Source organism: Gracilinanus agilis, chromosome 3 (genome assembly GCF_016433145.1).
Source record: "Gracilinanus agilis isolate LMUSP501 chromosome 3, AgileGrace, whole genome shotgun sequence".
NCBI classification, from domain to species: domain Eukaryota; kingdom Metazoa; phylum Chordata; class Mammalia; order Didelphimorphia; family Didelphidae; genus Gracilinanus; species Gracilinanus agilis.
The window spans coordinates 14,130,417-14,155,950 of record NC_058132.1 but is presented as its reverse complement, the minus strand read 5'-3'; the positions used below and the strand labels follow the sequence as shown (position 1 = coordinate 14,155,950).

Here is a 25,534-nt window from a genome sequence, read left to right as displayed (position 1 = left end):
TATTATGGGACTTTGATTAATGATTGTATCTGATTCCAGGAAAAGGGATCACCAAAGAGCCATTATAATGTGCCAAGGAAGCCCAAAGTTAATCTGCCCAGTGCCTGCGAGCACAAGGTCAAGGAGACCAACCAATCCCAGTGGGATTAATGAGAATCTACGCCAAGACAAAGGACTTGTTTTAGGGTTCGAGGAAGTGGCTGTTTGACAATATCAGATGCAGGATTTCCCTGTGCCATATTCTGAAAAATACCACAGTTTGGCTAGAATATTGGCTCCCCTATCCCTGAAAGCAAAGGCAAAATCAGACCAGGGAATGCTATTTCCCTTCTGCTACAAAAATCTAGTCCCTTTTCTTTCTTCCATTAGTGTGGCAATTTTCTGTAGTCCTGGCTGCTGGTAAGTGTATATTGCTGCAATGGTCCTACAGGCTTGTGGGACTTAAATCACTTTAATTGGGTTCTGAGTCAAGGACCTATTATAAATTTATTTTTCCTTACTTAAAATTTTTACACATAAGACTTTAATATTTTATATTTCATCCAGAAGTTACTTGTGTTTTTTAATTTTCTTTTGACAATTGATTCATATACTTCATAACTCGGCCATGTATCCCTGGGTAATCCGTGTGTTTGTCAATACCCTCCTCAGGGGGGATTGTATAGTTGTCATCAAATTATAGTTTTATAAACATTTTTTTCATTTGAGAGTAATTTTAGGATAAGAAACTTGCTACCTCCCCGAATCAAGAAAGTGAACTGCTTGGAGAAGGCATCATGAAGATGCCTGCAGAAACCACACACTGCACCAAAAGATCCAGAATGAACTTTGGGATGTAGTGAATTGAACTGTGGGAGGTTAAACACATTTATTTTGAATGTAAACTCTTATGTCAAAGTGGACTTCTCCCTAATTGGCTTTTTGTCAATGTGCCCAGCAAACATTAGTTTTGCTCTCTCTCTCTTCTATTTCCTTCTTATCTCTTAACTATTATAGTTTCCTCTTAGAAAGTGCAATAGTGTATGCACCTTTACTTAGAAGACCTTTAGAGGTTTAAGATAATTATGTTTAAATGATCCATTGGGGAGACTAGTTTCCCAAAGGATCACAGTGGGGATTGTGTAATTAGAATCTGTCAGCCTAAAAACAACAATTCCCAGCACTCCACTCTCCTCATGTTACATGCTAACATAGGAAGGATATAAATTTGGTGTAGCCCCACCTGTCACTCTCTTGTCTTCCTGTCAGGGCTTTGGTGGAGTGGGCTTTTTAAACAGGTAAGGAGAACTTAGTCATGTGGTCTTAATTTTGTTAAATAATTAGTTTTTTTTTACTTCTATTTCCTTTTTATTCCTTTTGCTTTAAGAGATTATTAATAAACTTTATAAAATTAATAATTGGAGTTGCTGGATATTAATTTAAATCCTATACTACTAAGTACCAGGTATTGTGCTAAGCTCTGGAGATATATATAAAACTAAAAGACAGTCCTTGCTATGTTGTTGTTGTTGTTTGTCCATTTTCAGAGAGATCTAATGATATCAAGGGGTGATGACTTAACATGGACCTGAATTGGATTTAAGTGAGGCAAAGTTGCACAGTCACCAGCCTCACTGTCTTCCAGGCATTCAAGCCCAGTGGTAGGACAAAAAGTCAAGATGACTAATGATGGCCTGGGATGCTATGGATGATAGTGGTGTCTTCCAGGTCTTACCAAGCTTTAAGTACTCTACAGTGTCTGCTTCAACCTCCTTCATGGCCACTGGAACAAATTGTGTTCATCTATATTACAGGGAAGTCTTCATATGCTTGGGGTAGATATTTCCCTAATTCACTGATGGGTTTGAGACCTCTAAGTTACTCTCAGGCCAGGTTAACTCACCCGCCTCTTCTATAGGAGTGTGTGAGCCTGGTGTTCCTGGGCTTGGGTTTCCCTCATCTTGGTTTAACTTGTCTGCTGAGATAGTTTTACTGGATTGTGGTCTCTATACATACTACAGCTTCTTGGAATCACAGGTGAGAATTGGGTAAAAGGTGGACACTACAGATGGATGAGCACCTGTGAAAAAAGGCTTAGCAAGCCCCCACCAGAGGTTCTAGTCCTCCCTGAACACCCCATATATCCTGACCAATACAATTACCAACAACACCAGAGGACAATGATAATATACCATGCACCTTATGATAGAAGAACTCAGAGTGTAGAATAGGACATTTTTCAGAGGGATTTGGACAAGTAGGAAAGTTGTCTTTGATTATACACGTCTCTAATAAGGGTTTTGTTTTCCTTTCTTTGAAATAATTTGAAATAAGTGGGAGGTAGGTGGAATTTTTGGGGAAAAATTTTTTTTAGCCAGGAGAAAACATTTAAGTACCTTTCACAATTGTGACTCAAATTCTTAATATAAGACATAGTTGTTTTTTTAAAAAAAAAGATGAAGTATGTAAAACCTAAAGGTTTGAACAAAATAAATGAAGATTGAATAAGAAAATTAAGTGTAGAGTGGAAAATATATAAAATGTGACAACAAAATGGCTAATACAATTCATGCCTCTAAGATGTATAGAAAACTCTTCAAGATATACAGAAAATTGTGTATGAGAGCCATTGCTGATAGACAAGTACTAAAAGGATATGAAGTTTTCAAACTATGAATAACCACATGAAAACATATCCCAAAGAACCAATAAAGAGAAAGTCATATTCAAGTCATTTTGCAATTTCCTGCCATGTCTTCACAACTGATGAAAATGACAAAAAGGAAACCATTAATTTTTTTATTATTTTTAATTTTGAAATTCACAAGTATGAAACAAAAGACTTAATAAATATATAGTATAAAATAGAATGAGCCTAACACATGAAACAAATTCCAATATGTAGAACTGGCTTTTCTTTATGAGTCATTCAAAAATTCAACATGGTACTTTTAAAACTATCCCATTTTTTCCAGGCTTTTTCCTGCTCTATTGCATATATTTAAGAAATCCATCAAATTAATTTGTTTTTTTTTTTTTAAAGTGGGAAGAAGGGCAATCCTATTCCTGATCTCCCTCACTGTCATACTATCTAAAATTGAAAAAAAAAATTGTTAGGAAAGCAGTCAACCAAAATAAATTCTTACACTGTCCATGTCCCATAACCACTGTATTCTACATCTTATATCAATCGCTTCTCATTCTGAAGGCAGGTAGTGTGGATTTTGATAAATCCTCTGCCATAGTGGTTGGTCATTATAATAGTAAGAGCTGTGATATTATTCAAACTTATTGGCCTTTACAACACTTATTTTCATTAATCAGTCTCTCCATTCTACTTCTTGCATGCTGAATTAGTTCATATGGCTCTTTCCTGGTTTTACTGAAACTGCCCATGTTTCATGCCATTTTTGTGTTTTATTCAATTTCTATATCAAAATTTGTTCAGCCATTGGTCTACTGTAGGATATCAGACTTTAGTCACCGGTCCTTTGGCATAACAAGGAGAACTGTTATATTTTTGTCGACTTGAGTACTTTTTAAGAGAAAAGACCCTCTAGTGGTATCACTGATTCATTTAGTGACAGCCTCACCAACAAAATATTAACTTGTGCTTATTTTCTTATAGTTCCTCCCACACTGGTTGTTTTCTAATTATCTTTGCCAAGTATATGAATGTGAGAGCCAATTTAATTGCATCTATCTGATTATTAATGATTTAGAGCTTTATTTCTTGTTTAATTAAATTTTAAATTAACAAATATTTTCTGTCCCTTGGATCTGTCTTCCCATAGGTTAAAAAAAAAAATACAAAATTCTTTTTTTTTTTTCCTTTAAACCCTTACCTTCTGTCTTGGAGTCAATATTGACTCCAAGGCAGAAGAGTAGTAAGGGCTAGGCAATGGGGGTTAAGTGACTTGCCCAGGGTCATACAGCTAGAAAGTGTCTGAGGCCAGACTTGAACCTAGGACCTCCTGTCTCTAGACCTGGCTCTCAATCCACTGAGCTACCCAGCTGCCCCCTAAAAAATACAAAATTCTAATGTCAAATATACAATTGAAAAAATATATTCCTCCCAGTATTTGATTCTCATTTTCTTATCCTTTTTAGCAATCTAAGATTTTTTCTAATTATTAGGGATTTACATTATTGATTACAGATGTGGAACATATTTTTCATATGATTGTTTAGTTTGTATTTTTTCCTCTGAAAATTGCCTGTTCATACTTTTTGGCCTTACTGTATAGTATCCATTCTTTATATACCTGTGTATTATGTATCTTGCTCTTTATATATTTTGGATGTGAAGCCTTTATCAGGGAAGCCAAATATTTTTCCCAGTTAATTGTCATATTTACATTTTAGATGCTTTGGGATATATTTTTGATTTGATGAAAATTGCCCATTTTATTTCCCATGATTCTTTTTGTCCCTTGTTTGACATCTTCTTCATGGTTTTTCAAACATGTTAGAGGGGACTTTTATAACTAAATTTCAGATCTAAATTTATTTGCTTTGGAGCAAATCTTGGTATAGTGTGAGATATTAGTCTACAAATAGTTTCTGTCCAATAGCTTTCCAGTTTTTCTGGCATTTTGATAATGATAAACAAATCCTGATCCCAGGGTTGAGGTCTTTGAATTTACTAAACTCATGTTTCCTACACTTACATATTTTTGTATGTTATGCACCCAATCTATTCAATTTCTCAACCTTCTTTTTAAGTTGTTGGTCTTTTCCCAGAAATTCAGAGCAGTATTTCAACCCATTTTTATGATTCAAAAACCCAGTGACTTATCTGTTAAAATTAGTGCCTTCCTCTAAGCTGTTCCCGATATCAATTTCAATCAAAAGTGCCTAACCTATTTACATATTTTTAGCCTACTAACTATAGTAGATTATAGTACATTAAATAAATAACAATTGCTAGCTTTTTCCATTGTGATTTAATACTTAAAAAGTTCTTTCCAAACACTGTCTCATTTGTTCCTCATAGCAATCCTAGGAGGTAGATACTATTATTATCCTGATTCTACAGATGGGGAAAATCACGCTGGAATAGATTAAGTGACTTGCCCAGGGTCACACAACTAGTATTTTTAGAGACTGATTTTTGAACTTGGTTCTTGTAGAAACCTGCACGGCACTTTTGCACTCTTCAACCTTGAAGTTTAACAAAATCATTACAGAAATAAATGTCCAACAGATGGAATGGCTAAAGAAATTATGGTATGTGAATGCTATGGAATATAATTGAGGAGTAAAAGGAGACAAACATTGGGATTTTAAAAGAAAAGTTCATTATATTTATGGAGTTTTATTGAACAGTATGAAATTTGGGATGTTTAACAAAGTCTATACTCCAGTGAGAGGCCTTCCCTCATTACTTCAGACTCATAAGTTTTAACTCCAGCATGATTTTTCTAATATATAATAAAGCACAAACTCTACAAAAAGACCTTGACATCGACAAAAAGCACCGCTTTTATAAGCCTTATTTCCAGTAAGACTATTCTAATATTTAGTGTCCTCCTTTACAGAAAAGCATGTCCCCAAAGTGCAGAATCAAAAGGCTTCTTTCCACTATGAATCTACTGATGTAAAATAAGAGATGATTTCTGGTTGAAGGCCTTCTCCCACTGAATCTATATAGGGCGTCTTCCCAGAATGAATTGTCAGATGCTGATCAAGTTCTGCATGCCATTTCAATGTCTTTCCTTATTCATTAGAGATAAAATTTACATCTAATAAAAATTATCCGATGGGAAATACAAGACGACTGTTACATGAAAGCTTTATCACACTGATTACATTTATGTGGTTTCTCTCCAGTGTGGATTCTCTGATGAAGAAGCCTGGAGCTGTGTCTGAAAGCCTTTCCACATTAATTACATTCCTAAGATTTCTTTCCAGTGTGGATTTTCTGATGTTGAGCAAGTGAGGCCTTCTGTCTGAAAGTCTTTCCACACTGATTACATTCATAGGGTTTCTCTCCAGTGTGACTTCTCTGATGTACAGCAAGACTGGAGTTCTGTCGAAAAGCCTTTCCACATTGATGACATTCATAAGGTTTCTCTCCAGTATGGATTCTCTGATGAACAGCAAGACTAGAGTTCTGTGTGAAAGCCTTTCCACACTGATTACATTCATACGGTTTCTCTCCAGTGTGGATTCTCATATGGTTAGCAAGATTGGAGTTTTGTGTAAAAGCCTTTCCACACTGATTACATTCATAAGGTTTCTCTCCAGTGTGGATTCTCAGATGGTTAGCAAGATTGGCCCTATCTGGGAAAGCCTTTCCACACTGATTACAATCATAAATTTTCTCTCCAGTGTGGATTCTCTGATGTATAGCAAGAGTGGACCTTTTTGTGAAAATCTTTCCACATTTATTACATTCATAAGTTTTCTCTCCTGTGTGGATTCTCTGATGAAGATAAAGACTGGAACTCTGTCTAAAAGTCTTTCCACATTGGTTGCATTTATAAGGTTTCTCTCCAGTGTGAATTCTCTGATGTTCACTAAGACTGGATCTTGTTCTGAAAGTCTTTCCACAGTGATTACAATCATAAGGTTTCTCTCCAGTGTGGATTCTCAAATGGTTAGCAAGAGTGGATCTTTTTGTAAAAGTCTTTCCACAATAGTTACATTCATAAGTTTTCTCTCCAGTGTGGATTCTCTGATGAAGATAAAGGCTGGAGCTCTGTCTGAAAGACTTTCCACACTGATTACATTTAAAAGGTTTCTCTCCAGTGTGGATTCTCTGATGTTCAAGAAGACTGGATCTTGTTCTGAAAGTCTTTCCACATTGATCACAATCATAAGGTTTCTCTCCAGTGTGGATTCTCTCATGTATAACAAGACTGGACCTATTGGTGAAAGCCTTTCCACATTGATTACATTCATAAGGTTTCCTTGCAGCATGAATTTTATGATGGTCAATGAACTTTGAGTTCTGACTAAAGGCCTTTCCACTTTCATTAAATACATAAAGCATTTTTCCAGTATAACTTTTCTGATGTTTCATGAGGTCTGCACTAAAGCTGAAGACCATTTCTCCTTCATTTCTTTGATACATTTGCATTTCAGGAGGCTTCTCACAATCCTGAACCAGCCTGACCCTTTCATTAAAGCATTCACTATCTTCAATATATTGAAAATAGTTATTTCCTGAGGTTATTTTCTTACCCTGAATTAGGGCTGAATATTGTCTGAAACTCTTTCCATTTTTATCAAATTCACAATGACTCTTTACATTTTTCTCTATCTTGATATCTGAATCACATATTTCTCTCAAATTGAAGTCACAGGGACTATCACTCACGAAGCTTTGTTGGCAAGGTTCTTCCACAGAAATGCTTGGCTTTGCAGTAGTCACATTCACTTCAAACTCTGTCTCTGCAACTGAAAGAAACAAACATATTTATAGATACAAGCATATAAATAAATTCTCTTCCTTCCACTATAAAAAAGTAAACTGATATTCTATCTCCTCAAAAAGAGTTTTCAAACTTAATGAGCAGAATCAATCAATGGAAATGCCATTAGCTCTGTAATAGTAAAATCAGGACTCTGGTCCTTAGAAATTTAACAAAGTTTATTAGAATTCCAGAGAGAGAGAGAGAGAGAGAGAGAGAGAGAGAGAGAGAGAGAGAGAGAGAGAGATTGATTGATTTAAAGTAGCCTAATCTAGCTCCCATATGGGCGCTTCCAGCAGCCACCCCAGCTGCAAGTTTCTTCCCCAATATCAGAGACAGAGAGAGCAAACACTTCCCCATTCATCCCATTTATCCCTCTTTTATATCCAGTACAGGTAAGCTTTCTGCTTTTGTACATTGGCCGGTTTTGATGCATTATCACTTGGGTTATCCTCTGTAAATCCATGCTAAGCTGAGAAATAGATTTATGCTCTTCACCTATGATGTATTAATTTTCAGTATTATATTCAACTTTTCTTATATTCTATTCAGATTAAGAGATATTATGCCATTTGCTGCACACATACTAAAAACTGGTTTCATTATCTATCACATCTTCTACCATAATGTAATTTCCTTGGTAATCCTTTTCAATTTTATTTTTTCAGTTGCCATGTCTGAGATCACAGCATACCTGCTAATTCTTTTTGTATTAACCAGAGGCATAAGATTCTATCATGGTTATAACTTTTTAAAGAATAATCGTTACTCATTTATTTTATTTTACAATTAAATTTTTTCCTAAATTACATCTCAATTCAAATTTTAGCAACTTATTTATTTTTAAAAATTATCTTTGAATGTCTATAGTCCCTAAATTAGTGATTCCCAAAGCGGGCGCTACCACCACCTGGTGAGTGCTGCAGCAAACCAGGAAGGCGGTGATGGCCACACTTTTTTTGTATTACATTCTATTCTGAGTTCAATAAATAGTTTCATAATTTCCAGGGGGTGCTAAGTAATATTTTTTCTGGAAAGGGGGCAGTAGGCCAAAAAAGTTTGGGAACCACTGCCCTAAATTAAAAGAAGAAAACCAGCGTCCTCATAACAAAAGCAATAAAAAAAAATCCATGGATTTCCCACATTCAAAATATTATCTCATTCTGTCTTATCCTTTTTTCAAGATTCATTATTAGTTTTCTAAAAGTACTTCCCACTTAATGGTTCATGAACACGATGGGAGTTTATGACTATGACCTAAGACAGTGATGGGTAAACTTCCCCGAGGGCCAGATCCAGGCTGTAGTTTGCCTATCACTGCCTTAAGCAATTTTCTTATCACCAAGCCCCCACATCCAGATGTAGTGATTAGGGAATAGCTTATGGCAGTGATGGGCAAACTACAGCCTGGATCTGACCCTCGGGGAATAGTTTGCCCATCACTGATCTAAGGGACCTGAGCTAAAAAAAAATTTAATGACACTTTAAAAGTAGTAAATAATTGCCCAATTTTGGTACAAAGATATTTTTCCTCTGGGACAATAAGCACGTTCATGTTTGAAACAATAGATTTTGGACAGTACTCAAAAGAAGAAATCAAAAACAACTAGAGTCATATAAAAAAACCCACTCCAAATCACTACTGATTAGAGAAATGAAATTAATACAACTCTGAGATATCACATCATACCTATTAGATTGGCCAATATGACAAAAAAAAAAGGATAATGTACTAATACACTGTTGGTGGAGCTGTGCACTGATAAACCATTTTGGAGAGGAATTTGGAACTATGCCCAAAGGGCTGTAAAACTGTGCATACTTTTTGACTCAGCAATACCACCTCTAGGTCTATATTCCAAAAATATCAGAAGAGGGAAGAGGACCTACTTGTAGAAAAATATTTAAAGCAGCTCTCATTGTGGTGGCAAAAAACTGGAAACTAAAGGGACATTCACCAGTTGGGGAATGGCTGAACAAGTTATGGTATATGGTTGTAATGGAATACTATGGCACCATAAGAAATAACTAATGTGATGATTTCAGAGAAACTCTGAAAGGCTTGTATGAACTGTTGCAAAGTGAAATGAGCAGAACCAGGAGAACATTGCACACAGTAACAGAAATAATGTATGATGATCAACTGTGAAGGACTAATTTCTCATCAGCAATGCAAGCACTTGAGACAACCTCAAGGGACTCATGATGAAAAATTCTATTCACAGCCAAAAAGGAACTGTCAGAGTATGAATGCAGACTGGACCATACCATTTCTTGCCTTATTTTCTTCATGAGTTTTTTCTTATATCTGTGAAATATGTCTTCTTTTACAACATGAGGATTAAGGAAATTTGTATTACATGACAATAATGAAATAACCTATATCAGATTTTTTACTGCCTGAGGAGGGAGAGAATTTGGATTGCAAAAGGTCAGAAAGTAATTGTTAAAAAAATATTTCTACATGTGATCTTAAAAAAAGGAACAAAAAGTACAAAAGAAAGAATACCTAATAGATTTCTTTACATTGTGATTTCAAAAAGTCATAATCAGGCATATGACGGTTTTAGTATTCATGCAATGACTGCATCAAACTCACTCCTTCAGACTAAGTTAAACATATTCTGTTTCTCACTTCATCATCAAATTGTCTCCAACTGCTACAAAGGTTTGACATTCAAGTAAAATCAATTCCCAGCAGACAGTCATAGGTAAGCACACATTCCCAATTGCTTTCTTGAGTATATTGCATTAGAGTAGTGCTGTCATTCCAGGGTTACCTTGTAGTCATATCTTATTGGTGTTGTAATTATCAGTTCAAGATGGGTCAAATGTTTCTATTCTTGCATGCAGATGGCTAGTTCTTTAAAAAACATGCTCACAGGGGCAGCTACGCAGCTCAGCCGATGGAGAGCCAGGTCTGGAGATGGGAGGTCTCAAATGTGATCTCAGACACTTCCTAGCTGTGTGACCCTGGGAAAGTCACTTAATCCTTATTGTCTAGTCCTTAGCACTCTTTCGCCTTAGAACCAATACACAGTATTGCATCTAACACAGAAGGTAAGAGTTTAAAAAAAAAAAAACAAAAACAAACCATGCTCACTAGGCATGGATAGGCATTTCAAGACATCTTGAAACCATTAGGAACCATCACAACCTCTTCAAGGTATTTGAATCTTCTTCAACAGGGTAGATTTTTAAAAGATATACTTGACAACATAGGCCAGTCATTCTGTAGTTTCTGTGAGAGTAAAGATAGTGTGCCAGTGGAAGAAACTTATATCTGAAGATTTCTTTCCTTACCAAACTTGTTTTATATAAAAGCATTGTTTTGTTTTGTTTTTTAAAGCAAAACAATATAGGTAATTTATTCAGGGAATTTATCATTTAATATATCATGTCATTAGCAGAGAGAAAAATAAATCTTTCCTGTATTAATTAGCAATTCATTTGAGGACTGGTTTGTGGGCTAAAAACCAATAATGAATTTTGATCTGTCAGCAAGGAAGCTTGTAAAATTCTCCTTCCATTTTCCACCTTATCCATGTTTGAATGTGTATTTTCACTGAATTCTGGTTATAAACCAAAATTCAAAAGGACAGAGAGCTGGGTCTAGCTGCCAGGAAAACCTGACTTCAAATCCTCCATTGGATCCTAATTAGCACTGAAACCATGGGCAAATCACTTAGCTGCTTTTTTGCCTCTGTTTCATCAGCTGTAAAATGGGGATAATATAATCTACCTCACAGCATTTTGAGGATCAAATGAGATAATGTTTGTAAAAGTACTCAGCCCAGTATCTGGCATACCACAGGTATTGCATAAATGCTATTTATTATTAGTATTTGTGTTGTTGTTGTTTAAAATTGTTTTTATTATTATTAAATAAACTGGATGCAGAACAACCCTGAAGACTGTTTGGCAACTATTGAACCAAATATTACCAATCTTTGTTCAAAAAAATTTCAGCTTTGAAATGAATTTCATATATTACATTATGTTTAATACTTTCTAAGTTATAACTGATTTGATTAAAAGTGCTATTCATATTCAACAAAATCTGAGAATTTAAATTGAAATCTTAAGGGATAATAAGCAGGAAACCTTACTGTATTCCTTTAAAAAAATTCTTACAGAAAGTCCCACATTACATTTTCATTATCATGTTATATTTAGGATATTATCATTTATATTTTGTTTTCATAATTTAAGTAGAATAAGGTTTTATATTTTATAATAATGTAAGGTAATGAATGCATAAATTTGGAGCTATGGGGGAGCAATGATGTCCAAGTCATTATTGTAGGAATTAAATGCATAAATTAATATGAAAAATATGAATAGTAATTTAAATGAATGGGGAGTTTTGCATTATCTATTCCCATTGAATAGATTATTACTTTTGAAAGAGGAGCCAAGAACAAGACTTTGGGAAACATTGCTCTAGTCATAACTGTTCACTGCACTGATTGATCAGTGTTGCTATAATTTATTCTACTGGCTCTGTTTACTTATCTCTATAATTGTTCCTCATTCTTACCAGGTTTCTTTGATACTCTGCCTTTTAGAATTTAAATACGTATCTAATTTACCCCATTAACATGAAAAAATAATTTTTAACAACCATTTTCTAAAATTTTGAGTTCCAAATTATCTCCCTCCTTCTTTCCCTCTATTCACTACCCCTTGCCTAAGATGATAAGCAACTTGATCTAGATTATATATGTGTGATCATGCAAAATTTATTTCCACATTGGTCATGTTATGGAAGAAGACTCATATTAAAAAAATGAAGAAAATAAAGTGAAAAATAGCATCCTTCAATTTGCATGCTGAATCCATTAGTTCCTCCTCTGCAGGTAGAGAGCCCTTTCATTATGAGTCCTTTGGAATTGTTTTGGATCATTATATTGCTGAGAATAGATAAGCCATTCATAATCATTGTATGACAGTGCTGTTACTGTGTACAATGTTCTGGTTCTGCATATTTCATTCTGTATCAGTTCATGTAACTCTTTCCAGGTTTTTCTGTTTATTTCTTATAGCATGTGTTCAGCCATTTCCCAATTGATAGACATCCCTTCAATGTCCAATTCTTTGTCACCAAAAAAAAAAAGAGCTGCTATAAACATTTTTTTTTTTTACAAATAGGGTCCTTTCCCCATTTTTTGCCTTTTATCATTTCTTAAGACTTAATAATCTTCCATTATATGCTTAGACCATTAAGTATTCAGTCATTTCTCAATATATGGGCATCACTTTTGTTTCCAGTTTTTGCCACAATAATCAAGAAACGGGCAGCTATAATTTTGTGTTATGTTTATGAGTACTTTCCCTCTTTCTTTAATTCCTTTAGATGATAAGGCTACAAATACTTATCACTGGGTCAAAGGACATCCAGGTGAATGATTCAGGAAGCAGAGTTCCAAACTATACTACAGAATGACAGCTCTTTATTTGAATACTGTGTGGATCTTAGTTTCAAGGGTATTTCTTAAACATAACATGGAGTTAAGTTCTATGCATTCTGCTACCCTTCTCCATTATGATTGGTGAATTCATCCCATGCACATTTAGTTATGACAATTAATTATGTTTTCTACATAATATCTTTTTCCTAGTTGCCTCTGCCTCAATTTTTAGAAACAAAGAATAGATGGAGAAAGAGAATGGGATCAATACTAGTCAGCTATGTAAGAAGGAAAATTTTAGGTATTTATCTATATATATTAAAATATGTGGCCGCCAGGAACCAACAATTTAGGTTGATTCCTTAATTAAATCAGACCCAAGTCAGCATCGGGTTGAAGAGTTTATTTACAGTCTGGTAGGTAATAAGTAGGAATAAAGAGAAAAAGGAGAGGCTAGTCCAGGCCAAAGGCCTGGACGGAGAGAGAGGAAGGTTACAAAGCTTAATAAATGAAGCTGTAAGCCACAAGGCCCAACAGCACAGCTATAATTGAAATGGCATGATGCTCAGTCATTATCCACCCATTACAATTCTAGATGACTGGTTTTAATACTATTTAAAAATCTATCTTTGTAATAATCTACATTGGAAACATTTTCCATCTTGATGTGGCTGGGTGGTACAGAGGATAGAGCATTGAGCCTGGCGTCAATAAAACTTGGAATCAAGTAAGACTCAAGACACCTGTGTGACACTGATGATAGTTTCCTCATCAGCAAAATGAGGATAATAATAACACCGTTATGTGATGGTCAAATGATATAACATTTGTAAGTCAATTGACACATAGTAGGTGCTATGTAAATGTTACCTTTAATCATCAGTATTTTTTTTTTTTTTTTTAAACCCTTGTACTTCGGTGTATTGTCTCATAGGTGGAAGATTGGTAAGGGTGGGCAATGGGGGTCAAGTGACTTGCCCAGGGTCACACAGCTGGGAATTGGCTGAGGCCAGGTTTGAACCTAGGACCTCCTGTCTCTAGGTCTGACTCTCACTCCACTGAGCTACCCAGCTGCCCCGATCATCAGTATTTTGATATTATTTCCTCAGCAATTCTGTTCTTAAAACTTCTCTTATTTTCTCACCTTCTATGCATTTATTTCCCAAGTTAACTGAATGTATTTCCCTTTTTTGTTATATCAGCCAAGAGTGAAGCTCAGGATCTGTTGCTTCTTCTCAAACCAATGCTATATTTGTATGCTACATTGTGAGCTCCTTGACACTAGGGACTGGGTTTTGACTTTCTTTGTATCCTCAGAACTTAGTACAGTTCTTAGAATACAGTAGGTGCTTACTCAGTGTTTGTTGACTGATATATTTCCATAACAAAACACCTTCCTTTGTCTGGGTCAGATAAGAATGAGGTTCATAGGACAGCTAGGTGGCTCAATGGATATGGCACCACACCTGGAGTTGTGAGGATCTAGGTTCAAATCTGGCCTCAAACACTTCCTGTGTGACCCTGAGCAAGTCACTTCACCCCATTTGCTTAGCCCTTGCCCTCATGTCTTAGAGTTGTTACTAGGATAGAAAGTAAGGCTTAAAAAAAAAGTGAGGTTCAGGACTGGTGGTTTCTTCTCACACCATCTCTGTTTGTGTGTCAGATTATGAGCTCCTTGGTAGCAGAGACAGTCTTTTGCCTTTCCTTTGTATCCCCAGAGTTTAGTGTTATGTTTGGGCCTTAGTAGGTGCCTTAATGAATTTATTGAATGACTAGACATAGGGCTGATACCAGGATCCAACCTCTCCCACATTCCTGGATTCTGGTTTCTTGCTTAGTTTTCAGCTGCAGGTTCTGGCCTCAGCTCTGTTTCTATTTCTCGTATCCCGCCACCTACTAGGAGTTATCTTTGTTCAGTTCGAACCCAGATGGGACCTGACCAGATGAAATAGGAGCGATCAGAAAGGTTTCTGGGTTCATGGATAACTACTTCTAAGTAAGGTGATGGCCTTCATTCCTTCTCAAATGCCCCTAAATGGAGACAAGAGGAAATCAGCCGGACTGTCCACTACAAATTTAGGTTACATAAATTCAATTGGGTTCTAACTATGGCAAGATAATCCTTCTACCTCTCCCTATCTGACTCCCTATTGCACTCAACATGGCATCTTCTCCAAGTCTTTGCATTACCCCCCTACCCTCCCATTTTGTTTATTCCCCTCCACTCTCTCTCAGCTAAGAACCTGACCTCAAATTTCACTGAAAAATTGGACATTCACAAAGAGCTTTTCTTCTTTCTTCCTTTGCCCCAGGCTCCATGAAGAGGTGGGCAAACCCCTTTACTTGCTTAAGTGATCCCAATCCATCCCGTTTAAACCCTCTAGGATTAAGCTCATCACTTCTAAACTTACTGTGTAGTTTACTCAAGCCAAGCTTTGACTGATCCCACGTCCTTCAGCCTCCTGGATCCTCTGACTAGAGGGACAGGTTTAAATGCCAAACTTCTGCCACTCCCTTCTTTTGTAGAGGGCAGAAACAGGCCCTTCTCATTCACTCCACTCTACATCTGCTGCTCTGCTAAAATACCCCCACACTGGGCATGCCCTGGTTTCCTCCCCTTTCCCCTTAACCCCTTGCCTCCTTTTGAATGTTGCCCCTAGTCATTAGATCATAAGCTCCTTAAGGACAGGAACTGTCTTTATTTTGATAATTGTATTGATAGCACTTTAGCACAGTACCTGGCACTTAGTACATACTTAATAAATGTTTATTAGATTGTGTGTATGAAATGGATCTTTGGCCACAGAATACGTGCTCCTCTTTCATCCTTACTTTGCAGACTGGCTTTCAATCTCTCCTGTCTTCTGGCTCCTTCCTGACTGCCGTAAATAACACCAGGTCTCTTGGGTATTCAAAAGAGCCTCACTTAGTCCATTCACCCCCTGTGAGATGTTGCTCTTTCTTCCCTTTCGATGCTAAATTCCTAGGACAGCCATCTATGGTTGGTGTCTACAACTTCTTTCCTTTTATTCTCTTTGAAATTCTCTGCAGTCTGGTTTCCGACTTTCTCCTTTTACTAAAACAGTTCTCTGCAAAGTTACAAGTCATTTCCAAATGGCTAAATCCAATGGCCTTTTCTCAATCCTCATCCTTCTTGACCTCTTTGAAACTATCAGCCACCCCCTTTTCCAGGAGATTTGCTTCTCTCTAGATTTTAGAGACAATACTGTCTTGTGGTTCTCCTCTCATGTCCAAAACTAAACTCTTATCTTTCAACTCACTCTCCCATCTTCTTACTTTCCTATAGCTATCCAGGGCGCCACCCTACCAAACATCCAGGCTTATGACCTAGGTGTCACCCAGTCTTCATCATGTCTCGTACACTCACAACCCTCATCTCAGTCTTACAGAAAGTCCTGGTAGCTCTACTTTTGTATTTCTCTCCCATATACTCCTTTGCTTACCAATACTGCCACTTTCTCAATTCAGGCCTGGATGGCCTCGTATTTGTGAGGTTGCAAAAGTTTTCTTCTTGGTCCCTCTGCCTCAAATCTCTCTCAAATCCATTCAATCCTCTACACAGTTGTCAAAGTTACCTTCCTAAACAAAGCACATTTCTGACTACGTGATTACCTACTCAGTGAGCTCCAGAGGTTCCCTGACACCAGGATCAAATATAAAATCAAATCGAATCATCTTCCCATACCCTACCTTCCCAGTTTTCCCCTTAATCACCCCCTCTAAACATGGGATACTGGTACAGGTCTCTTTCCTGTTCCTTAAATAGGAGCCTCCAACTCCTGATTCCTTGTGTTTTCTCTGGCTGCTCCTCATGCTAAGAATGCCCATTGAGGCTTCCCTGAAGTCTTACCTAAAGTGCCAACTTCTATAATAAGCTTTTTCTAGTTCTCCTTAATTTCCTGCCATCTCTATCTTGATTAGTTCTTCTGTATCCTTGATAGAGCAGTTTTCCACATAATTGTCTGCATGTTTTCTACCCCACTAAATTGTGAACAACTTGAGGGCAGGGCTGTCCTGGCTCTTTCTTTGCACCTAGGGCACTTGGCACAGTGTCTGGCAGGTAATAAGTGCTTAATAAATGCTTATTGACTTGAAGAAAGAACACATGTGCTTTCAGGAGATTTCCATGACCCAAAGTTCTAAACAATGACTTCCTATTGGATCATAGATTTATTACTAGAAGGGAAGTAAAAGGCTTCGTGTCCAACTTTCTAATTTCACAGATGGAGAAACTGAGGAACAGAGGTTCAGTGACTTAACCAGGATCATACTGCTGAAAAGCATCTAAAAAAGAATTGTCAGGTCTTCCTGCCCCCCAGTCTAGAAATTCCTTCACTACAACAGCTATATTTCTTCTGATAACAGCCCTCAAAAATGACTTTCATCTCACTTACCAAGACAAGGGTTCCTCAGACTTTTTTGATCCAGGATCAATGATGCTTCCCTTTCCTCAAAATGGGAGATCAAATCTTCTTTGAGAACTGGAATTCCTGGGCAAGGGTTAAAAAGAAGGGATGAGGATGGAGAGAAACTTATTTTACTGCTTTCAAGGGAAAGAAATCATGCAAGCAAGGACACAGAATGGGTTCTAGGACTTGTCAAGATTGGTTGGTATTTACTGTTGGGAACTTAGAGGTACCTTTGTATCATGCTAAGATCATGCTAAAAATTTTATCTCTGCCTTCCTCATAAAAATATAGGTACATGCCATAACTTCTATAATCTAGAAATTAGAGCCAGCTAATAGTTTAGTGGTGAGAGCACTGGGTATGGATAAGCATAGATACTTAGTGGCTTAGTAAACCTGTCCCTGGGCAAGTCCCTTAATCTCAGTTTGCCTGTTTGCTGTTGTTTAGTAATTTCCTTCCTATCTGAGGCTTCCTGACTCCATTTGGGGTTTTCTTGGCAAAGAACTAGCCTGGTTTGTCATTTCTTTCTCCGGCTCATTTTATAGATGAGGAAACTGGGGCAAACAGGTTGTTGTCAATAAAGTTGGGGTGCTCTCTTAATCCTTGCTAATAAGGAGGGGTAGAAGGTGATTGAGGTGATAGGAGAGGAATGAAAGGGATGGCTGAGTTAGGCAAGGAATGGACAAGGTGGTAAATTGGATAGGGGAATAGGTGGGGTATTCAGGAGGCAGCTGAAACAGGCTAGACACTAAGGCTACAGACAGAGGATACTGGGGGGATAGGCTGAACCCTTCCAGGCAGGAAAAGTATCTCTATAGACAGAAGGAGTTGGGCCAGTCAGAAATGTTTTAAATCTGCCTTGAGGGCTTTTCTTGTCAGTTTCTCAAAGGCTCCTCCCTGTCAGTGAAACTGATGGGTACAGGAGGAAGTCTCCCGAACAACTTCCTTCAAGATGGATGCCTCCAGTTCCCTCAGGAAATAAAAGAAAATAATTCCTTCCCTCTTCAACCCTTCCCTAATCTTTGACACAAAGATTCACCAGAGGGTTTGAGTAGGTAACAGGGGGACTTATTAATATTCAGGGTTGGTCAGAAAGGAGAGAGGGGTTTAGGGTTTTCTGACAGCTGCTAGGGAAGAACTACAGGTAGGGGAGGGTCACAGGAGTGGGTTAGACTGAGAGAGAGCCTGCTCTTCCATCCAGGAAAGATTTGGCTGCCTCTAAAGTAAAGTGTATACTAAATCAATAAAATAAGGGATAGTTTGATTCAAGGATGTCCTACTTGCCTACAGGGAAACTAAACCCACACAGTATAATCACTAAAACACAAAAGCCACCCTTCCTCCCAGAGTCCACAGGGAAAATACAGGAAAGGTAACAAGGGGATAATATGGAGAGGTCAGGGAGAGGTCCAGAGAAATTAGCTAGGTTCAAGTTGATCAAAAACAAAGCACAGGCCAAAGCAAAGCTGAAACCCAAAAGGTGAACTTCAGTTGGACCTTCGGCTCTCTTCAAACCTCAGGTTCCAACTGAACTTCTGTCAGCATTCCAAGGCTTCTAATAGCCAGAAGTTTTCAGTTAACTTTTGAAAAGGCAAAAGCTTCTGTTGCATCTTTGCATTACAGGTTTAAGTGGCTTACTCAGGATTACACACACAGTGAGTGTCTCAGGCTATATTTGAACTCAGATTTCCTGACTCTGGGTCCAGCACTCTATCCACTTCATAGCCTAGCTACCCCTCCTTTTGTCTAAGTTTCCTTAATTATAAGATAGGGATAATAATAGCACCGAACTTATGGGGTCATGTGAGGATCAAATGAGATGATTTTTATAAAGTACTCAGCAAAGTGCTTGGCATAAAGTAGGTCTATATAAACGGTTTTTCCTATCCCTTCCTTTCCTACCATCTATGCTAGAATTTGGGGTAAGAATGAAGGAAGAATAAGGATAAGTTTATTATACAAAGCAGGGCTAGGAATAATGAGCTACAAATTTATACTTGTTCACAAGAAGAACTTCTTGAAGACTAGACCATTCCAAAGTGAAAGGGATTGCACTGGTGGGTAAGGAGTTTCCTTCACTGGTCATCTTCAAGGTAAAGGTATATGAAGAGTTTTTGGAGATTTTACAGACAAAATCATGTTCAGACAGAGACTAGGCTAGATAATGTCAGAGACTAGTTCCAACTCTGAGATTCTATAATGCTTGTTTGTTTTGTAACCTGAAGCTACCTAAAACAGGAAAGAGAAAGCTTCAGGAGCAATAAAAGGAAAGCCCCAAAACCAGGCAGTGCCCTGGGGAGAGACCACCACTTTTGCCTTTCCAATAACTGATAAATGCTCAAACCCAGCTCACTAGAGAAGAAAGGAAGACCCTACTTTGATGGCAGATTCAGAGTTCCCAAGGCAAGTTATGCTTACCCAGAGAGAGCAGGTTCTGGGAGTTTTCCAGCATGACCTCCTTGTACAGTTCTTTCTGAGACTGGTCCAAGAGGCACCACTCCTCCTGGCTGAAGTCCACAGCCACATCCTTGAATGTCAGTGACTCCTAACCAGCAAAATTCACAAGATTTAGAGCTAAAAGAGACTTCAGAATTCACCTAGTCCGGAGCTTATGTATCTATAAAAGGAAACAATGCAGAGAAGGGATTTCCTAAAAGTAAAATGATTCATAAGTGTCAATAACAATACTTAAAATCATAGTCATTAAGAGCCTATGAATACTGAGAAAAGCATTTTATATACGTAATTAGAATAAAGTTGACAACTAGGTTCCTATGAGGTGCTTCTTCCTATGGAATCAGGGAGAAAGTATGCATTTTACAAAATATCTTGTATCTTTGCTTTTGTAATTGAAGCATGGCAATACTGAAAATTTTAATTTGTTTTAGAACTGATTTGTAGGTAAGATACTGGCAGCTTCATAGACAGTCTTCTATCTCAAAGGAAATGACCATATTTGCTGATGTTGATGAAGTCTCTGGTTCACTGCACTCACCTGCCATGGGAGTTTTTGGGTTCCAGGGGCCATTCCCTTTTGTTCCAGGCTCCCTTCTTGGGCCAGGTTTTGGTTCTCTTCACGTAGAACAGGGAAAGGAGAAGGATCCCAGAGGTAGAGAAACCTTTCCCTTCATTTCCTAGGCAGGGGGCTGGCCTACAAGGACTTACATAGGGAGAGGTCTCAAAGGAGTTAAGGAGCCTCTGGGCACTGTCCTCAGGGGAGAAACTTCAACCAGTAGAGGAAGGCAGCAAGTAAAACAAGGCTTGGTGATGAAGCTGGTCTGAACCTACTGGAAAAGACTACTTCCCCCTCCCCCCTCATTATTTCTCTTCTCTCCCACTCTCCTCACTCATCCTTCTCTAGAAACCCAAGAGGTGGGAAGGGGTTTCATATCCCAGATAGGAGGAAACCAGTCAGTCTCAAAGACTTCTGAATTAGAGTTCTTTCTCTCACTGAGGTTATGAGTGAAGTCTCAAGATCAGACACCCAGGACCCTTTAGTAAAGCAGGTGACAGGGTCCCAGAGCATTTGGGATGTGATGAGAGTCTAGAAAAGAAGCAAAGACTAGAAACTGGCCCAGAAGCCAAGTTTGGGAGGGGAGGTACTCCTGATGTACCTGGAGGATACTCACCAAGAGGTCTGATGGGGTGGATAAGGCCCAATGGAAGGAGCATCCAATAGAAGCAGGAGGCTGGGCAGGTACTGCCTTAGACCTGCAGTCAATCCTCAGTTTTCGCAGAGGTAACATTCCTAGAAAAGAGTACAAAAATTAAAAATGTGAATGCTGATATACTGAAATTATGGGTAATAACAAAAAACTGTAATGTTTGTTAAGAGATTACTGAAAATATCTTTCTGCATATAATTCTTCATACCAAAGCATTAATTCTAATATGTACTTTTCATAACCCAGTGACCATGAAATAGCCCATAAAATGCAGTATACAAAATAAAATTGGTAATATGAAGAATATTTTTCCTTGCTAGTAATTCCCTAGAATTCTGTAACTTTTTATGTTAATAGCTCAATAAACAAACAAACTTCAATTTTGGACAAAATTCATCTTTTTTTTAATCCTTGCTTTCTGTCTTAGTATCAGCTCTAAGACAGAAGAGTGTCAAGGCCTAGGCAACTGGGGTTAAGTGACTTGCCCAGGGTCATACAATGAGGAAGTATCTGAGGCTAGATTTAATCCCAGGTCCTCCTGACTCCAGGCCTGGAACTCTATCTACTGTGCTACCTAATTGCTCTCAATATTCACTTTTCACAAATACTGTAAAGCAAATAAAATTCTTAAAACAAAAATTTTTATACCTCAATGTTATCTTCCTTTTTAACATGAATCTTACTAAGCAGAGAGGTTGTTGCCCAGCTACAGAGCTAAAGGTGGGATTAGACTATTATAAAAAATGCAAAATATTTTGTAAATTCTCCTTATCTATGAAGCTCTTTGGGAACTTCCCAGGTGCCTGGGAACCTTGAATTTGGGCAGGGTCCTAATATGTATCGCCAAGGAAAGAAGTTGTTGAAAGGAGGTTGTACAATTCCAAAGTAATTAAATCGTTTCCTGGGTAACTGAGATTTCTCACAGCCAAATTAGAGGTTAAGAACTCAATATTTGACAAAAATTGCTGGGAACTGGAAAGCAGTTTGTTAGAAACTGGACATAGACCAACAACTTGTGCTATATATCAAGATATGGTCAAACTAGATAAAATGATTTACACATAAAATGTGATAGCATATTAGGGGAACGTAGAAAAATAGACTTCCCAGATCTATGGATGAAGGAAGAATTTATGACCAAAAAGAGATAGAAAAGATAATAGGAAGTAAAATGGATAATTTTGATTATGTGAAATTTAAAAGCTTTTGTATAAACAAGAGCAATGTAGCTAAAATTAGAAGGAAAACAGACCGGGAAAATTTTTATAGCATGTTTCTCTGATAAAGGACTCACTTCTCATATATATGATGTATATATACATATACGTTTATGCAAATGAACCAAATTTATAAAGATAAAAAAGGTATTCCCAAGTTGACAAATGGACAAAGGATATGAAAAGGTAGTTTTCAAAAGAACAAATTACAGTTATCAATAATCACATGGAAAAACTGCCTAAATCACTACTGATTAGAGAAATGCAAATTAAAATAGCTCTGAGATACCTCACAGCTATTACCAGATTGGCTAACATGACAGAAATGGAAAATAACAAATGTTGGAGGGGATATGGAAAAATTGGGACACATACACGGTTGGTGGTATTGAACTAGTCTAACCATTCTGAAGAACAATTTGAAACTATGTCCAAAAGGCCTGTAAAACTGTGCATACCCTTTGATCCAGCAATACCACTACTAAGGTCAATATCCCAAAGAGATCAAAGAAAAGGGAGACTTATATGTAGAAAAGTATAGCACTTTTTTTGAGGTGGCAAAGAAAAATGAGATGTTCATCAATTGGAGAACTGAGCAAGTTGTGGCTTATGACTGTGATAAAATATGACTGCTGTAGGAAACGACCAGTACGATGATTTCATAAAAATCTTGGAAGACTTAAAATGAACTCATACGAATTGAAGGGAGCAGAAGGAAGAAACGTACACTGTTAACAGCAAGATTGTAAGGATGAGCAATCAGTTGTGAAAGGTTTAGCTACTCTGATCAAGGCAGTGATACTAGGCAATTCCAAAGGCCCTCTCCCCCCAGATGAAAAATGCTAATCAGCTCCAGAGAACCAAGGAACTCAATGCAGATTGAAGTATACTTTTAAAAAACAAACTTTTATTATTTTGTTTTCTTTTGCAACATGGCTAATATGGAAATGTTTTGCATGACCACCTTTATAATCAATATCAAATTACCTGTCTTTCAAGGGGAGGGAAGAGAATTTAGAAAACATTTTTAAAATGACTATTAAACATGAAATTAGGAAATACTTTAAAATGTTAAAAAAAAAAAAAAAAGGCCTGTTTGAGAGTAGTCAGACCCTTCCAATTGGAGGCAAAAAAAGCTACCCCTTCCAGCATTTCCTCCAACCCAGTCCCTCTGGCTTCGGCCCTCTCCCTTTCCAGAAACCCCCACACTCGGGAGGGCTGTCATGCACCCTCCCCCACTATACCTGTCCCGAGCTGACCCTCCCCATCTACGCTCCACAGTAATGGAAGCTTCTCCCCAGGCCCAATCACTACATCCAGGACCTGATCCCACGGGGTATGTGGGCGGCACAGCTGGAACTCGCAGGAACTCACTGGCTTGGGGACCTCTTCCAGCTTTGAAGATGTAGGCCCGCCCCTTCCCCCAGGCGCCAGGAGAAACGCTTTCCCCTATACGAACGTTTCCCAGAATTCTCCGGGAGCCTCCTAAATCCCTCCCCCTTCCTAGGATCATCGGACTCGGGCGATGTAGCTCTCCTCAAAGTTCCTGAATGGTCACAAGCCGGTTACCCGCACGGCCTGGATCCTGGAGGTCTGGCCGTCTAGACTGAGTACAACTGGCAAACTGAAACCTGTGGCTAGCTTTAGGCCCGGGAGAACAGAGGCGCTGGGACGCAGGGCCATCTCACCGTTGCCAATCAGAGGACTCGCCACACTCTCCAATCAAAAGGCTTACTCCTCTCCCGTAAACCAGGAGGCTTGCCACGTTCCCGCCAATCGGAGGATGCGCTACTCTCCCGCCACCCAAAAGCTTCTCTCTACCAATCAGAGGACAGTTTTTCTTTCACCAATCAGAGAGCTCAGTTCATCAGCTCTGAGGGGTTACCTGTCCAATGGGGAGGAGTTTGGATGTCTGTGTAGAGGCCGGAGGGCGGGACTTCTGGCCCTGAGGTAGGCAGGGGCTCTCGTAGAGGCCCTAGGGGGAGGGCCTGACTCCCGAGGTCTCAGGGAGGGGTGGGGCGGGACTCTTGGGTCTGGGAGGAGCCGTTCTGTGGAGACTCCCTAGAAACCCGAGCTCTGGGAGCTGACATCACCCTTCCTCCGGGAAAGCGAGCCAGCTGTAACCGTTAGAGACCCAAGTAAGTCGGAGCCTGGACCCTACTCAGCCCCCTACTTCTGCTGGATGCCCTTTCCTCTGGGCTTCATCCTCCCCATACGACCCCTCTAGGTACACCAGGAGCACCCCTCCTTCCGAAGCCTGGCTCCTGGGCTGGTTCCTAGACCCTGCTTCTTATCCAGGCTCCCATCACTTCTCGGGTGTCCTGGGGTCCCGTCCCCTGCTTTACCAAAGGGGTCCCAGGTGTCTCACCTTGAGACTTCACTCATAGCCTCAGTGGAAAAGAGAATTCTTGATTCAAAGTCTTTGAGACTGACTGGTTTCCTTCTGTCTGGGGTATGAACCCCATTCCTGCCCCCTTGGGTTTCTATAGAAGAACGGGCGAGGGGAGCAGGAGAGAAGAGAAAGAATAAAGGGGGGCGGGTGGGGGAAGGGTAGTCTTTTCCAATTCAGAGCATTTTCCCTCCAAAACCTTACTCTACTTGCTGCCCTTCTCTCTAGTTAGAGGCAGTGCCCAGGGGCTTTGTAACTCTTTCGGGACCTTCCCTTCTGTAAATCCTTATAGGCCATCTTTCTCCTTAGGAAGTGAAGGGAAAGATGCACCCCTCCCCACCCCCACCCCCAAGAATCCTTCTCCCTCCCCTGCTCTATGTGAAGAGAACCGAGCAGGGAGTCTGGAACCAGAGGGAATGGCCCCTGGAACCCAAAGACTGGCATGGCAGGAGGGTGCAGTGAAACCAGAGATTTCACCAACATCAGCAAATGTGATCATTTCCTTAGCGATAGAAGACTGTCTATGAAGCTGCCAGTCTCTTCCCTACTAATTTCGTTAAAATTAAAAAATATATATATATATATATGAAACCGTAGTAACAACACTGCCTTGTCCTCTTCTGTGTTGTGAACTGTTTCATTAGCTCTTTTCTATCTCTGGTATTAACTTTTCCCCAACTTGCTGCCTTCCTGGTTTTGATTTTTAAGTTCCTCCACATTCCAACTGAATGTCAAAGAAAACCACTTCATTTATTAATCTCTATTATGTATAGGGCATTTCTTTGCTTTCTTTTTGCATGTCTCTGTCTCTCTCTCTCTCCTTCCCTTCCTCTAGTTTTTTTTTTTTTCAAAGCTCTTCTTTGTGGCTGAAGCTCAAAGAAATGCCCTCCCCACATTCCTTGAGCAGAGCCCTCAAGACTTCCCCAGCTGTTTTTCTTGCAATGTTGTAGTCAGGTTAAAAATTGTGTTCCTGGTCCATTTACTGTACCTCAGATCCCACAGGTCTTCCCAGGTCTCTCTGAATC

At 38.7% G+C, this 25,534-nt stretch overlaps 1 pseudogene; it reads right to left on the bottom strand.

Annotated features, from left to right (window-relative positions):
- Positions 1-5,863: 5,863 nt before the first annotated feature.
- Positions 5,864-25,534, bottom strand: part of LOC123240764 — a 216,041-nt pseudogene continuing 196,370 nt past the window's right edge.